The sequence below is a fragment of the Bison bison genome, unplaced genomic scaffold, assembly GCF_000754665.1.
Source record: "Bison bison bison isolate TAMUID 2011002044 unplaced genomic scaffold, Bison_UMD1.0 scf7180017864533, whole genome shotgun sequence".
Classification (NCBI taxonomy): domain Eukaryota; kingdom Metazoa; phylum Chordata; class Mammalia; order Artiodactyla; family Bovidae; genus Bison; species Bison bison.
In genome coordinates this window covers 496,628-514,687 of record NW_011495082.1, presented here as the reverse complement: position 1 = coordinate 514,687, position 18,060 = coordinate 496,628, and the positions used below count along the sequence as shown (strand labels likewise).

The following is an 18,060-nucleotide window of genomic DNA, read 5'->3' as shown; positions in this document are numbered from 1 at the left end:
TTTAAGTGTTTACTATAAGCTACACTAATTAAGTTACTCTGGTATTGAAAAGAAGATATATCCATAGATTGATGGAATGGAATTGGAACTAAAAAATAGATTTCCCCAAATTTAGTCAACAGAATATTTCTAAACAAAGTTATAAAGAAATCTACAAGATGCCTCTCCTTCTCCCCTTTTTCCTCTTCCATTTTTCTTCCACCCCATCAACCCTCTCTCTCCAACAAATCATAATATATATACTGGAATCCCGGTTCAGTGGCTCAAGCAGCTCAAGAGACTGTCTACCACCATCTGCAGGTTCATCCTGGGCTCACCAGTTCCCAGATATTATTGATGCCAGAGTTGATCATAGTCAGGTGCTCCAGGGAGAGGCCCCAGGCAACAACCGATAGGTTTTTGGGGAGTCCCAGAGACAGGAGTATCTTGGGGTATTAGAGCTCGTACACCCAGTCTCCACCCACTTTTTCATACCTTACTGCTGCTGCTGCTGCTGCTGCTAAGTCGCTTCAGTCGTGTCTGACTCTGTGCAACCCCATAGACGGCAACCCAATAGGCTCCTCTGTCCCTGGTGGTAGCTGAATGCCTCCTTGCTGGGCTCTGTGTAGGCCACCTTGAAGCGAATGATAACAGCTTGGCGAAGAGCTCCTTCATGACACATTGAGATGGCCTGGGGTGAGGTGGTGGTCGGCCACACCTTCTCTGTCTAGAGGAACTCACTAGGTGTGAGGCGTCCAGGCTGTGGTTTAGGAACACACTGTGGTGAGGTACACGGCATAGCGCCACCGGCTTCCTCAGGGCGGGTCTGCAGAGCGCACGGACTGAAGGACGTGGTGCGCAAGTGCGCACAGCGGGTTTTGTTTTGTTTTGTTTTGTTTTTTACCTGCCTCTTTCCCACTCTGGCAGTCCAGGTTGTTCCCCAGTGAGCGGCCCACGGCAGACCCGAGACCAGGCCTGCTTGACCCGTTGGATGTAGTTCATTGGTAACTGCAGGGCCTTGACTGGATATCCCAGGCAGAAGGTGTCATGCTGATCCTGTGCTGGATGCTGCTGGGGCTGGAAGAGGAAATTAACAACAACAAAAGTTCCAGAAGGAGCGCTTGAAGGTAAGGCATATCTGCAACCCTCTGAAGCTCAACGCCAGAAAAATCATCTGGTGCTGGGTGCAGGCCTTGAGCAGGACCAGCAGGAGTCCGCTTTTGTGGAGGATACTGGGGGCGGAGGAGTTGTAGGGATTAACGGGCAGTCTTGCTCAGAACCACTGGAAGTCATCTCTGGGCCCAGTTCCACGTCTTGCTTGGAGACGCCAGTGCTGAAGACGCTGCCTTTTCTCACCCAGCGGGCTTTCAGGGGCACTTCAGTCAGCAGCTTCCTGCTCCTAAGTGCACTTCTCTCCTCCTTGTCAGCCCTCCCCAGGCCAGGTGGGGCTGTGGTATCCACTGCTCGGAGGGCCCGGGGCTTATTGGGCTCACCTGTGTCCACTCAGAGCCACTTGCTAGAAAAGGCCTGGCGGATGTCGTTCCGTTGCTAGGTAGTCACAGGAGCTGCCTCAGGCCAAGCCTTGGGGAGAGAGGGGCAAGACGCAACACCGAGGGCTCCTGGCTGCTCTCTGCTGGCTTCCTCCTTGTCCTGTGTGGTAAACTCCCACCATCTGACTGGACTATTGTAAGAAATATTATGTATTGTGCTGTTGCCAATGAAGATGGAGGACATTTTTAGGCCCCCACGGACAGAATGTCACAGACGGCTGTTTTCATAATATTGGTCGTCTGCCTAACAAAATGGCTGCTCTTGTTTTGGAAGTTAAGCGTCTGCTCATCCACCTGCTTCATGGACGTGTAGTTTCTGAAAACGATGGCCACAGTGAGATAGCAACCATGGCAGATGTCACAGGTGACATCACATGCTTGGTGTCTGCCATCGACTGGGTGAGCTCCAACATTGTCAGGGCCTGGTACTGCTGGCTGCCCTGGCTGCTTAGCAGAGCAAAGCAGGCATGAAGAAGTGCAGGTAGGGAAAGAGGACCATGTTCATGCTGGCTTGGGCAGGTCAGCAATGAGTTGTTCAAGGAAGGACAGGCAGGTAATGACCCCGCTTATGGTGGGCAACGCCAGATGGGTCAGGTCACGGTAGGTGGGCAAGGTCAGCTTTATGGTTCTGAATCAAATGTAACGGAGAGAATAATTATCAATGCAATAGGTCTCATTTGTGTTTTCTACTGGCTGGTGGACTGAGTAGGTGGTGGTGTAGGGCTCCACTTTCCTGTCCAACACCTCAAGCAAGGGTGCCCTGCGAAAAATATTTATGTTCCTATCTGGATAGTCCTGGATCTTGCTGGTGAGGAGAGTACCATCCCAGATCCATCCAGCCCCTCCACGGCAGGGAGTGAGTTATCTGGAAGCCATACAGGCAGTGACAGCTCTCAGCCTCCTCCTCCAGGACTTTTAAATAATGCAAAACTATTTGTAGCTCAAAGTGAAAAATATAAAACTATAATATATACAAAAATGTTCTTTTTAGAAAAAAAATTTAGGAGAAAATTTACCTATGATATGAGCAAAGAGATATTAGATCAAACAGCAAAAGTATAATCTATTAAAGACAATAAAAGATGAACTGAACTTTTTATAAAGATAAATTGAAATTTTTGAAATTAAAATTACTTTTCTGCCAATGATACCATTAAGTGAATTGAGAGAGATACAAAGAAAATATTTACAAATAAAATTTCCATCTCAGGACTTGCTTTCAAAATATAAAAACAGATCTAAATCTCAAAACTCAGTAAAACCAACAAAATGTGCTAGAAAGAGCTGAAGATAGATATCACCAGAGGTTATCACCAGAGAAGATGGAATTGTGGCAAATAAGCATAAGAAACTCAACATTATTAATCATTAGGGAGTTGCAAATTACCTCAGATATGCAGATGACACCACCCTTATGGCAGAAAGTGAAGAGGAACTAAAAAGCCTCTTGATGAAAGTGAAAGTGGAGAGTGAAAAAATTGGCTTAAAGCTCAACATTCAGAAAACGAAGATCATGGCATCCGGTCCCACCACTTCATGGGAAATAGATGGGGAAACAGTAGAAACAGTGTCAGACTATTTTTCTAGGCTCCAAAATCACTACAGATGATGACTGCAGCCATGAAATTAAAAGACACTTACTCCTTGGAAGGAAAGTTATGACCAACCTAGATAGCATATTCAAAAGCAGAGACATTACTTTGCCAACAAAGGTCTGTCAAGCCAAGGCTATGGTTTTTCCTGTGGTCATGTATGGATGTGAGAGTTGGACTGTGAAGAAGGCTGAGCGCAGAAGAATTGATTCTTTTGTACTGTGGTGTTGGAGAAGACTGTTGAGAGTCCCTTGGACTGCAAGGAGATCCAACCAGTCCATTCTGAAGGAGATCAGCCCTGGGATTTCTTTGGAAGGACTGATGCTAAAGCTGAAACTCCAGTATTTTGGCCACCCCATGCGAAGAGTTGACTCATTGGAAAAGACTCTGATGCTGGGAGGGATTGTGGGCAGGAGAAGAAGGGGACAACAGAGGATGAGATGGCTGGATGGCATCACTGACTCGATGGACGTGAGTCTGGGTGAACTCCGGGAGTTGGTGATGGACAGGGAGGCCTGGCGTGCTGCGATTCATGGGGTCTCAAAGAATCGGACATGACTGAGCAACTGATCTGATCTGATCTGAAGGTAAATTATACAGCTATCAAAATGCCAAAACAAGCAAAGTAACAATAACAGTACTGTCAATACCAAGTTATATCAATAATGTAATGCACTAGAAGTTTCATATATTTCTATTAGAAATGCAAAACTATACAGCCACATTAGAAAGCATTTGGCAGTATTTTATAAAATCAAATGTAATTCTGCTTGCCATATGAACCAACAGTATTACTCCAAGGGAAATGAAAATGTATGTTCACACACACTCTGTGAATATTTATAACAGCTTTATTCACAGTCGCCAAATATTGAAAACAAAGCAAATATTTTCTAACCAGTGAATGGATGAACAAACTTTTGTATGTCCTTGCAAATAGATGTTTCCAAAATCTCTAATATAACTGGCTAAGTAAATGCAGTTAGATGCCAGATACTATACCTTCCATGATTCCATCCATCTATGCTTTTTGAAGCAATAGAAGCAATAATAAGTACACCTAATGTCCAGATCTTGGTTTCTAAATATAATACTGTAAGGATGGAAAATTAGATCAATTGAATCAGTTGGTGCCATGCATTGGGTTTTGAGAGGCAGAGGCTGAATATAAAGAGCCTGTTTTGGGGATTGAACTGTTCTTTGTGAAACTGTAGTGATGAATAAACTGTTCTGTGAATTTGTCAAAACCTGTGGGACCATACACGACTGACTGATTTTTATATATAATTTTAAATTAAAAAATCAGAATGGTGAGATAGATGGAGTGTAACAAAATAACAACTATGATTGAGATAAAAAAGTACTGGAGGGGATGGAAGAAAAGAGAATCTGATCTTTAATAATTTTGGAAAGTAGTGTTTTGATTGGATATTATAAGAGTGAATGTATAAAGAAATGTAAACACTCTGGTAAATGTGTTTCTCCCTTGGATATGTTGGTAAATGTGTTTCTCCCTTGGATTTGTTTCTCCCTTAACAAATCTAAAGCTACTTTATTGTTATAAGGGAGTTAAACAAATAAGTAAATTCTTTGTACACAATGAAAGCCAGATTTTGACTTTTAGGGGGGAAAATTTATAAATAACTAAATGGGGAAAATTAGAATAAGCCCTGTGGTGCTGGATTGGAGTATCAGCATAGACATATAGATGATAAGTGACAGGCAAGTAGACGACAGATTACAAACAAACATGCATACATAATTATAGATGTGTATGTATGCAGGAATTGGTAAATACTATGCTTAGATCTTTTCACTAAGAGGAAATAGAAGCAATAACAATAAGTACACCTTATGTCCAGATCTTGGTCTCTAAATATAATTTTTCAATAGAAAAATTCAGGGGTCCTTCATGAAAATATTGATTTTAGGGCTGTGGGAAGAAAAATAGGAGATGAGCCTAGAGTATCTAGCAGTATCAGAAGAATAAATTTTATGAAAAATAGAAGGGGGAATGTTAAAAGAACACAGGAGCCAACCTGAGAGAGCTCCCACTGGACAATGCTGCTGGAATAACTTGAGTAACAAAATAATGAATGATAGAATAGAATTATAACCTCCAAATAAAATAAATAAACATGGGTTCCACATGCATAAATAACTAACTGAACAAATAAATGGGGAGAAACCACATCTCTTCCTTATATAAAAATAAATGTAGAAGGAATGAGATATAGAGAAAATCATCATTAGAACACTATAGTAATGATTATTACAGGTAAGATCCTCAGTAGGTGGTAAAAATCAGTGAATATTTAAGGAGAACTGGTCATATTTGTATTGTCAAAAATATTTCCCCCCAATTATTTAGTAATTAAAAAAGGAATAATATCAGCTTTATAAGGTAGAATCCTCGCAGATACATGCTTCATCAAGGTAAAGTAACATCAGTAATACTTGTCATCATAATGTATACCCTAATATGGTGCAACGAGAGCCATCACTTCTATGGTACCCTTTCCCCAAAATGTATTACCTCAGTATACTCTTGAGAAAATATTAGACAAACTAAAAATGAGGCCATTGCAAAAATAAACTGGTCATTACTCTTCAAGGTCTTGAAATACATGAAAAGACCAGCAAATTTTCACAGATAAGTGATATAACAACTAAATGCAAGGTGAGATTCTGGATTGGATCCTGGAACAGGAAAGTGAAAGTCACTCAGTTCTGAAAGTCTATTAATTGGTTGTTGGGGGTGGGGGGACTGTGCACAAATTCTACTGTTTAGCAGTTTGAACTAGAGTTATTTTCCTAGTTTTATCAATAGTATTACACCAAAGTTAGTTTCTTAGTTTCATTAATAGTACTGTAACAAAGTTAATTTCTTAGTTTTGATAATTGTTCTATATTATGTAAGATAAATATTCACAAAAGCAAATTTAGAGGACACAATAGAACTGTCTGTAATGATTTTGCAACTCTGTAAGTCTAAAATCATAAGATTGAGTCTTTTAAGTTTTAAAGTTTTTTAGGCTAACATTGAGAATATTTTCCTGAATAAAGGGCAAAAAAAAATATGAAAAGTATCACAAAAAATTCATAGATATTAAATATCAATCCAAGTAGGTTCAACAATCAGATAGAAAAAAAATAAGGAAATATTAGTAACAAATTATCAGAATTCAGAAACAATATGAGCCATTTGATTAAATGTATCCACTAAATGACCCACAAAATAATGTTAAATTCCCTTTTCCTAAAGGCACAACAGATTTTCAAAACCAACAAGACAAAGAAAATCTATCGAGAAACAATAAATCAGTTAAAAATGTCACAGAATTCCTTATTGTATTTGTAAAATTCAGTGAGATGAAGCTTTTTGATTTTTTATAAAATTGAGTATATATGTAAACATATGATTTTACAAACTTGTTTATGGCATTGTGAAATGTATTTTGTTTTCATCTCTCCTCAGTTCTCTGCATGAAGCCTAAAGAGTGAACTAAGGACAAGGAAACCACACTGAACAGATCAAGGACAAGTCACAGATGTTTGATATTTTGCTTCCGAATAATCAGTGGTGAGTAATCCTCTGAAAGTAGATGGTAAAAAGTTCTTACAAACAACGGGGGATTTTTTTGAGTGGAGGATGTTACAATGAGTCATATTGTTATTCATTCTATAAATGAGAGTTTAGTTCACATCTCTGATGAATAATATAGCATACCATATAAAATTAGATAAACGTTTTTGTTTATTCAGTTAATGATATTCAGAGCCTACTAGATGAGTAGATTCGCTGTTGAGTGCTGAGTATATTATTAGTGAACAAACTCTGACAAGAGTTTATAACCTGATATTAGTAACACAAAATAAACAGTTAAACAGATAAATCAATTAATTAGAGGTGAAGCAACAAAAGCACGATGCTGTATTTCCTAAATATTATGAAGAAAACAGTAGTATGAAGAAATTGTGAATAATAAAGGCAAGTGCCTATATTGGTAGCCAAGTAAGGCTTTTCCGAGGAGATGATATTTAATTTAAAGCATGAAAAATTGAGGCAAGATAGTTATGTAAGAAATGAGGGTATTCAGGTGAATAGGAAATTAATTTTAGGCAGAGGGACACCATATAAAAAGACCTGCTGTGGGAGAAATAAACTGAGCTTTTTGGTGTAGTAAAGAAAAGAAATTGAGAGTGAGAAAATAACAGTTCTGTACATTTAAACAGGATGTATAAACAGTAGTATGGAGAGTGTGTGTGTATCTGTGTATATATGTCTGCTCTGTAAATAGTGAGAGCAATTTTAATTAGTGTTCAGATTTTCTCAACTTTGAAATTCCTAGTTTATATATTCTAACTTTGGATATACCCAACCACACCACCATTTCTCTTTCTTATCCTCTCTTAATCATAGACTATATCTGATACTAGTCACTGCCATGTATTTTATAACAATAAGAGTACAAGGAAGATTTTGTTTTAATCAGACATTTTAGAGTATGCTCGATATATCATTGTCAGGACATAGATACATTTACAGAGCATTACTTTGTGTCTCATACTTTGTGAAATGTCTCATACTTTGATAAAAGTATAGTACAGAAATATCTGTAAAAGCTAGAGTGAATGAGGGAGCCAAATAACAAAAATGGTGGATTGGCTACTGCTTCAGTTGTTGTTATTATTGTGAAATCTGATAGAGGCTAGTCATTCACTGTGGTGTCAGGAGATCTTCCTCGGGCTTTGCCCAAAGGAGTTGGAGAATAAAAATGGGATATAAGAGGTAAAGGCTAGTGAACACGTTTATGTCAAGCAATATGGCAGATTAGGTATTTTGAAAATTTAGCTTTGCAAACAGAAATAACAGATGAATAAATAAAGTTTTATTTAATTTCTCAAGAAATTCAGCAAGAAACAGAGAGACCAATATCCAAGTTGAATCTGCAAACCCATGTAATAAGCAGTCCTTTAAAGTTTCATATACCCTGGGAGTAATTTGCTGGTGTCAGTATCCAGAAGCCACTTGAAGAGCCAGTAGACAAGGCTTAAACTTAAAAGAGGTCTCCAGCTGGAACTTAGAATTTTAAAACAAACCAGAGGGATTAAAGACTGCACCCTCAGTATATGGGAAAGTTATTTGGGAGAAGCTTGAGCAGTGGATAGAATATGGAAAAATGACTAAAAAGTTTCTTTACTTTTGTAAAGGACTGTGGTCTTTCTGAATCTTATAGCCTGGGAGCTTTTTGAGGAGAAGATCACCGTTCCTCTTGCTTAAGTAAACGGAGATTGCTTTTTGAATTCGTGTTTTCCTACCTATTATTTATGACTGGGGGTCATTGAATAAATTAGACTCCAAACTAGAAAATGGCAGAATTTATCTCTGGCTGTGATCATTTTAGTGATTTGACCTAGGTAAGAAGCAGTAGTCTCCTTTGCTATCTTTATGATTTATTTGCTGCTGTGAAGGAATCTCAGTCTCAGAATATTTCAAAAATTAAAATAATAATTTCACATAGTCTTGAAAAGTAAAATTTTGAACTGGTCCTGGAAAAAAATATATATAGACTGAAAGTATGGAAGTGAAACAACAAATTTGTATAATGTCTGTAAAATAGGATCATTTATTTAACCCACATGGATTTTTGCAATACATACTTAAGTATCGTTGACAACATCCCTTGGAACATGAAATATCACAAAAGCCTAGACATATATACATATAGGTCTAGAAGTATAGGCAAGCAAAACAATTTTTCAGTTTTCAGTTTAAATTTTTAAAATTAAAAAAATTAAATATTAAGTTATATATTTTAGGAAGTTTTTTTTATTAAATAAAATATAGAATCTAAGTGTTAGCTTTTTCCATTTTGGTTTATCTTCATAACTTTTGAATATGACTCTAACAAAATAAATATGCTTATACAGAAATAATAAAATATATTTCTGATGAATAACTTTTCCATTTTTCATATTTTGGTGTATTAAAAATAAAAATTCAACTGAGTAAGTTTTAAAGATGTTATTGGGTTTATTCAATGATTCATGAGTTGGGCATTATCCAGTCTATCAGGTAAAGTAGTTCTGAGGAGCTATAAATAAAGATTTCTATAGTCAGAAAGAAACATAAACAAAGAAGTTGTTTGACAAAAAAGAAGGGTTGTTGTTTCAGGATAACTTTCCTTTAGGGAAAGTCAGGGGTCTATCAGAATACCTAACCAGTGCTGATATGGTGATTCAAGATTGACTGATTTGTTTTGGAGAGAGATGAAACTCTCTTTAGGTCAGGACTCAGTTTGGTGGCTGAGGCTTTGCATAAGTAACTCCATTTGAGGCCTTTAGTCTATTTTTTTGTCTTAAGCATGGTTGTTTTTCTTTTTTCTTTTATTTATTTAATTTATTTATTTTAATTGGAGGCTAATTACTTTATCATAGTGGTTTTTGGCCATACATTGACATGAATCAGCCATGGGTGTACATGTGTTCCCCATCCTGAATCCCCCTCCCACCTCTCTCCCTATCCCATCCCTCAGGGTGATCCCAGTGCACCAGCCCTGAGCACTCTGTCTCATGCATTGAACCTGGACTGGCGATCTGTTTCACATATGATAATATACATGAGTCAATGCTATTTTCTCAAATTATCCCACCCTCGCCTTCTCTCACAGAGTCCAAAAGACTGTTCTATACATCTGTGTCTCTTTTGCTGTCTTGCATATAGGGTCATCATTACCATCTTTCTAAATTCCACATATATGTGTTAATATACTGTATTGGTATTTTTCTTTCTGACTTACTTCACTCTGTATAATATAGTCTCCGGTTTCATCCACCTCATTAGAACTAATTCAAATGTATTTTTTTAATGGCTGAGTAATATTCCATTGTGTATATGTATCACAGCTTTCTTATCCATTCATCTGCCGATGGACATCTAGGTTGCTTCCATGTCCTGGCTATTAGTCTTGTTTTAAACAGTTGTTTTACTATGAAAGATACTTTATTAAATGATTCAATTGTATTGATACCCCAAAATAGCAATATACCTTGCAAATGAAATTAATTTGGAAGATCACAGGTGAGATGAGACTGTTCTGAATTATCACATGATCTGTCTTGTTATTACTGTTTTGAAAGCCATTGGGTGATAACTGTGTTAAGTAATCTATATTTGATACTAGTTACAATTTGTGATGGGGAAACAGTGGAAACAGTGTCAGACTTTACTTTTTTGGGCTCCAAAATCACTGAAGATGGTGACTGTAGCCATGAAATTAAAAGACGCTTACTCCTTGGAAGGAAAGTTATGATCAACCTAGATAGCATATCCAAAAGCAGAGACGTTACTTTGTCAACAAAGGTCCGTCTAGTCAAGGCTATGGTTTTTCCTGTGGTCATGTATGGATGTGAGAGTTGGACTGTGAAGAAAGCTGAGTGCCAAAGAATTGATGCTTTTGAACTGTGGTGTTGGAGAAGACTCTTGACAGTCCCTTTGACTGCAAGGAGATCCAACCAGTCCATTCTGAATGAGATCAGCCCTGGGATTTCTTTGGAAGAAATGATGGTAAAGCTGAAACTCCAGTACTTTGGCCACCTCATGCAAAGAGTTGACTCATTGGAAAAGACTCTGATGCTGGGAGGGATTGGGGACAGGAGGAGAAGGGGACGACAGAGGATGAGATGGCTGGATGGCATCACTGACTCGATGGACGTGAGTCTCAGTGAACTCTGGGAGTTGGTGATGGACAGGGAGGCCTGGTGTGCTGCGATTCATGGGGTCACAAAGAGTCGGACATGACTGAGCAACTGAACTGAGCTGACACTGCCTGTAACATATGCTTTTCAGAAGGTCCACTATTATCCACTCTAGATTGCACAATGTTGAATGGAGCCTAAGGGGAGAATGGTGGTGCTAGTGGTAAAGAAGCCATCTGCCAGTGCAGGAGATAAAACAAGTGAGGGTTCAATCCCTGGATTGGGAAGATCCCCTGAAATAGGAAATGGCAACCTGCTCTAGTACTGTTGCCTGGAAAATTACATGGACAGAGGAGCCTGGCAGGCTATAGTCCATGGGGTAGCAAAGAGTTGGACATGACTGAACATGAGTATGATGAAGAGAACGTGAATTCCTTTTGATCCTCATCCTCTAGGACCTGAAGTGCAGACAGAAGTATGCCTTGTATGAAAACTCAATGAATAATTTCTAACTGCAATCTGTTATTGCTCTCTATCATCTGAATAATTACTAGTTGAACAGTTGTGAAATATTGACATGATAGAAGTTCAGAACAGGAATTGTCTTCAGTTCTACATTAAAAAAAAATTAATTTGTTTATTTTAATTGGAGGCTAATTACAATACCGTGGTAGTTTTTGCCATACATTGACATGTATCGGCCACAGGTGTACATGTGTCACCCCATCCTGAAACCCTCACACACCTCCCTCTCCGCCCCATCCCTTTGGGTTGTCCCGAAGCACCAGCTTTGTGTTCCCTGCTTCATTCATTGAACTTGCACTGATTATCTATTTTACATATAGTAATATACATGTTTCAATGTTAGTCTCTCAAATCATCCCACCCTCACCTTCTCCCACATAGTCCAAAAGTCTGTTCTTTACATCTGTGTCTCTTTTGCTGTCTTGCATATAGGTTGGTTATTACTGTCTTTCTAAATTCCTCATGTATCTGTTAGTATACTGTATTGGTGTTTCTCTTTCTAACTTACTTCACTCTGTATAATAGGCTGCAGTTTCATCCACCTCATTAGAAATGACTCAGATGTGTTCTTTTTTGTATCTGAGTAATATTCCATTGTGTATATGTATCACAACTTCCTTATCCATTTATCTGCTGATGGACATCTAGGTTACTTCCATGTCCTAGCTATTGTAAACAGTGCTGCAATGAATGTTGGGATATATGTGTCTTTTTCAATTCTGGTTTTCTTGGTATGTATGCCCAGCAGTGGGACTACTGGATCATATGGCAGTTCTATTTCCAGTTTTTTAAGGAATCTCCACACTGATTTCTATAATGGCTGTACTAGTTTGCATTCCCACCAGCAGTGTAAAAGGTTCCCTTTTCTCCACTCCCTTTCCAGCATTTTTTGTTTGTAGAGTTTTTGATGGCAGCCATTCTGACCAGACCCACCTCAAAGCTAGGGACACATACAGACTGAAAGTGAAGGACTGGAAAAAGATATTTCATGAAAACGGGGACCAAGAGAAAACAGGAGTAGCAATACTCATATAAGATAAAATAGACTTTGAAATAAAGACTGTGATAAAAGACAAAGATACTACATAATGATCAAATGATCAATTCAAGAAGAAGATATAACAATTATAAATATATATGCACCCAGCATAGGAATACCTCAATACATAAGGCAAATGCTAACAAGTATGAAAGGGGAAATAAACAGTAACACAATAATAGTGGGGGAATTTAATACCCCACTCACACCTATGGATAGATCAACCAAACAGAAAATTAGCAAGGAAATATAAGCTTTAAATGATAGAATAGACCAGTGAGACCTAATTGATATCTACAGGGCATTTCACCCAAAGACAATGGATTTCACCTTTTTCTCAAGTGCACATGGAACACTCTCTAGAGCAGATCACATCCTTGGCCATAAATCTAGCCTTGGTAAATTTAAAAAATTTGGAATCATTTCAAGCATCTTTTCTGATCACAATGTAGTAAGATTAGATGTCAACTACAGGAGAAAAAAAACCTATCCAAAAAAAAAAAAAAACAAACATGGAGGCTAAACAATACGCTTCTGAATAACTGACAGATCACAGAAAATATCAAAAAGGAAATCAAAATATGCATAGAAACAAATGAAAACACAACAACCCAAAACCTATGGGATTCAGTATTGCTGAAGGATTCATAGCAATACAAGATGGAGGTTCATAGCAATACAAGCCCTACCTCAATCAAGAGAAATGTCAAATAAACATCCTAACTTTACAACTAAAGCAACTCAAAAAAAAAAAAAAAAAACCCAAAAAGAACCCCAAAGTTAGTAGAAGGAAAGAAATCATAAAAACCAGAGCAGAAATAAATGGAAAATAAATGAAGGAGAGTATAGTAAAAATCAACAAAACTAAAAGCTGGTTCTTTGAGAAGATAAATAGAACAGACAAACTGTTAGCCAGACTCATCAAGGAAAAAAGGGAGAAGAATCAAATCAATAAAATTAGAAATGAAAGTGGAGAAACCACAACAGACAACACAGAAATACAAAAGATCATAAGAGATTACTATGAGCAATTGTATGCCAATTAAATGGACAACTTGGAAAAAATGGAAAAATTCTTAGAAAAGTATAAGCTTCCAACACTGAACCAGAAAGAAATAGAACATCTTAACAGACCTATTACAAGCATGGAAATCAAAACAGTAATCAAAAATCTTCCAACAAACAAAACCGAAGGACCAGATGGCTTCACAGGTGAATTCTACCAAAAATTTAGAGAAGAGCTAACACCTATCCTACTCAAACTCTTCCAGAATATTGCAGAGCAAGGTAAATTCCCAAACTCATTCTATGAGGCCACCATCACCCTAATACCAAAACCAGGCAAAGATGCCACAAAAAAAGAAAACTACAAGCCAGTATTACAGGTGAAAATAGATGCAAAAATCCTCAACAAAATTCTAGCAAACAGAATCCAACAACATATTAAAAAGATCATACATCATGACCAAGTGGGCTTTATCCCAAGGATGCAAGGATTCAGTATTCACAAATAAATCAATGTGATACACCATATTAACAAATTGAATGATAAAAAACCTTATGATTATCTCAAATCTAATGTTATAATTAATTTATTCTTCAATTAGAGAAATAGAACCAGAGAACTGAAGAGTTCTCTCAATGCTATAAATTGGTTACATAAGATAGCTGGGACAAGATTCTATCCAGGGACTTTTCTACATTTATAATATTTTCCAGACTCCAGTCCTTGTGTAACACAAACTTTGGTCATTTCTGACAGGTCATCAAGGTTTACCATGTTACAATATGTGTGTATTAGCAAAGTAATTTTTTTTTTATAAAATGGATCCAAGAAACTTTAATAACCTAGCATGAAAGTGAAAGTGAAGTCACTCAGTCATATCCGACTCTTTGCGACCCCATGGACTGTAGCCTACCATGCTCTTCTGTCCATGTGATTTTCCAGGCAATAGTACTGGAGTGGGTTGCCATTTCCTTCTCCAGGGGATCTTCCTGACCCAGGGATCGAACCCGGGAGTCCCGCATTGGAGGCAGACGCTTTAACCTCTGAGCCACCAGGGAAGCCCAGCATAAAGGTAGTTTAATGGCAACTATAGTTAATATCCTTTTTCATTACTGAAATGATGTTCAGGCCCGTGGAAAAATGTTTTAAGGCTAAATAAAGATTTACCACAGGATAACTGAGAAATCTAAACCTGCTCTAGTCATCAATTCTGACTTCTAAAGCACTTAATGGGTGTCATAAGGACCCTTGATTTATACTGGCCTCACAAAGAAGCCCGGTTAATAAGGAGCCAGCTAGCCCTCTAAAAAGCATGTTTGTTCAAGTGCATTTCACTTCCTTGTGTGGGTGTGGAAAACATGGTAACACTACATTTAAATATTTGTTGGTTACTACAGAATAAGCTTGGGGACTTGCCTGGTGGCTTAGACAGTGGTCTGCCTGCAATGCAGCAGACCTGGTTCAATCCCTGGGTTGGGACGATACCCTGGAGAAGGAAATGGCAACCGACTCCAGTATCTTTGACTGGAAAATTCCATGGATGAAGGAACCTGGCAGGCTACAGTCCATGGGGTCACAGAGAGTCAGACATGATTAAGCGAGTTCACTTCACTTCATAGAGTGAGCAGGGCAAGGGCAGATTAGAAACTTGCTATGAGACACATTGAGGCGCTGTGGTACATAGTATAAAATATACTGGGGAATTATGGCTGCAGCTGAAATCATTAAGCCTAATGCAGTTGGATTTGGAGTGACATATTTTTAGGAAAAAAATACCTGTTAACATGTAATATAGAAGCAGAGCTTCAGAGTATAAAAAGTGTTTTGTGATGAAGTTATCAGCACATAATAGAAGAATATCCTTAATGTTCAGTAAATGTGATCACAGTGCCCAGGTGAAGGTATTATCACTAAAGGAAATGTGGTTCAAATCTTCCATTGAGTTTAGAAAAAAAGTTATAATAATATTTGAATAGAGATCTGTTTTGATAAGGTCAGTGGCAGCCTAGGATTCTATTATACATGCTGATCGTGAATTTGTCACTGAAATGGAAGTAGACCCAGGGTTGTATTGAGTAGAAAGGTTCTGTGGTCAGTGATGCCCCTGAAATTCATGACAATTTTGCAAAAATTTAATAAAAAATTACTGTCTAGACAGTAAAGATGTGCTGCTGATGCTGCTGCTAAGTTACTTCAGTTGTGTCCAACTCTGTGCGACCCCATAGACTGCCTTCCAGGCTCCCCCATCCATGGGATTTTCCAGGCAAGAGTACTGGAGTGGGGTGCCATTGCCTTCTCCAAAAGATGTGCTAGAGATATCTTAAAGAAAATCTGATAGCACTTGCTCTAATGTAATATTAGAGAATGGAGAAACACTTTAAAGATCCCAGATGTTTTTATTTATCAAGAAGTTGTTCTTTACTACTATGAGACTATCAACATTTTTCTACCCCCCACCCCATTGAATCAATCCATTCAGTATTTTAGGTCCTTCCCAGTATACCTATAACCACTCCTATGATTAATCTAACCTATCTCCATGCTCTACCCTTGCAATATTCCCAACTTCAAAGCACCCCTCTAGATAAATCCAACTTTATGATTTCTCTGCCTCAATACTAAACCCATGAACATTGCTGAAGGAAAACATACAGTTGTCCAAATAAGCACCAGTACTTATTCCCAGTTTTAGTTGTCATTCACTACTACCTCCCAATCATTCTCAGGAGTCTTGATCAGCAACCATTCTCATCCAATTTTTCATACTCACACCAAGTTCACTTTTAACAGGTATCTTTTTTTCTTCACACACACACACACATACTACAGTGCACTTTACAAATTGAGACCATCATCCAGTAAATCTTTCCATTTTTCTGACAAAACCAAATTTTTCTGCAGGTAAACTTCTGTCTCTTGCTAGTGTAATTATTTAAAACAGATTACTCCCATCTGTGTAGGTCTTAGGACTTTCCTCCTTCTGTGGCTTGGGGCTGTCAGTAATCACTATGATTTCTAGTAACCTTTACAATATGATTTTGTGCTCTGTTGCCTTAAATACTTATGTTGACAATTGCATACAGACAATTTGTTTTCATTTATTCCTTAACTTTGCTAGCTCAGTTTTTATCTTTATATGTCAGAAAGCTTAAATTAGACATCTTTATTCTAGTCCCTGATCCTATATTTCTGTATCATCCAGTGTTTCATAACGAGCTCCCTATTAAATACTGGTTTTATTTTCTGTATTACATACTCGTCTGAACTCAGAAACCGTACATTAGTTATTTTTATTCTCAAAGTCTAATACATTTATGGTATGTTATTTGCACCCAATAAGGTTTAGTAAAATGAGTGAATGACAGAAAAGACTTAAGGAAGTAAGGGAAGAGCAACATCATTGAAAAGATAGAGAAAAAGAAAATAAATGGTTAGAAAGCCAGAAAAATGTAACTGTATCAGAACAGCCTTCATATGTCCTTAATTGCAAAAGTGACAAGCAGAAAAATTAAGGAATAAATAAGAAATTTTACAGTTACCAGTGTTACTGGATGTTTTTAATGAAAGTTTCCACTTGAGTGACAAAGCAGTGAAAATTAGTGGTTTTTATAAAGCATAACGTGTGTGTGCTTAGCCACTCAGTTATGTCCTACTCTTTGTGACCCCATGAACTGTAGTAGCCTGCTAGGCTCCTCTGTCCATGGGAATTCTCCAGGCAAGAATACTGGAGTGGGTTGCCATGCCCTCCTCCAGTGGATCTTCCCAACCCAGAGACTGAACCCAGGTCTCTCGCATTGCAGGCAGAGTATTTACCTTCTGAGCCACCAAGGAAGACCTAAGCATAACATAATGAGTCTTTTTTAATGTGGTAAATTCCTTTGATTATTTAAGAGATTGTCACCTAGTGAAACAAAGGTCTAAAAGTATTTTCCTTTACTCCTTTTATATTAATTTATACAGTTTTATCAATCTGTTTTGTGGTTGAAATTACCTATTTCAAATTAGTAACATCTGCTTTCTTGTTTCATTTAAAATGTATTATATCTGAAATTACTCACATTCAAACTACCTAATAAGAAAAAAATTGAAAATAAAAGTAATTATTGTTAAATAATTGAATCAATTCACCAAAGGCTAATTTGACTATTATCTAGAGATCCCTAGTATTTATTTTTCAAATCAGTCTTTGTTCATGTAGTATCTTACATATAAGCTTTATTCATATAATATGTTTTTGAAATATTTGTTTGAGGCTGTAAAATATAACAGAAGAGAAATATAGGAGATTATATTTGGAAGACATTTTTAATATCATACATTTATTCTACACTTGATCTTAGCCAAAAGGCCGAGAAGCGATCATACATTTATTCTATAAGCATAAATTGAATCTATAATGTATAAGAATTGTGTAATTTAATTGTAACTATTTCTTATCTTATTCATGAATTCTTTTATTCAATATTTATCAAGATCTGTTTTGTTTTAGATATTAATCTAGGTGAGAGAGATTAGTAAGAAAAAAGAAACAAAAAATAAAGAAAACCCAAGCGGTTTAGTTTTTCATGAAGCTGTTCAATTTAGTATATGTTATAAATTACTTACATAATGTTAACAACATAAATTCTAGGAAAATTATCTGTCTATGTGCAGATGACAGTGGAAAGC

At 37.3% G+C, this 18,060-nt stretch overlaps 1 pseudogene; it reads right to left on the bottom strand.

Moving 5' to 3' along the window:
* Window positions 1-706: 706 nt before the first annotated feature.
* Window positions 707-14,166, bottom strand: LOC104982567 (annotated as a pseudogene).
* Window positions 14,167-18,060: the final 3,894 nt, after the last annotated feature.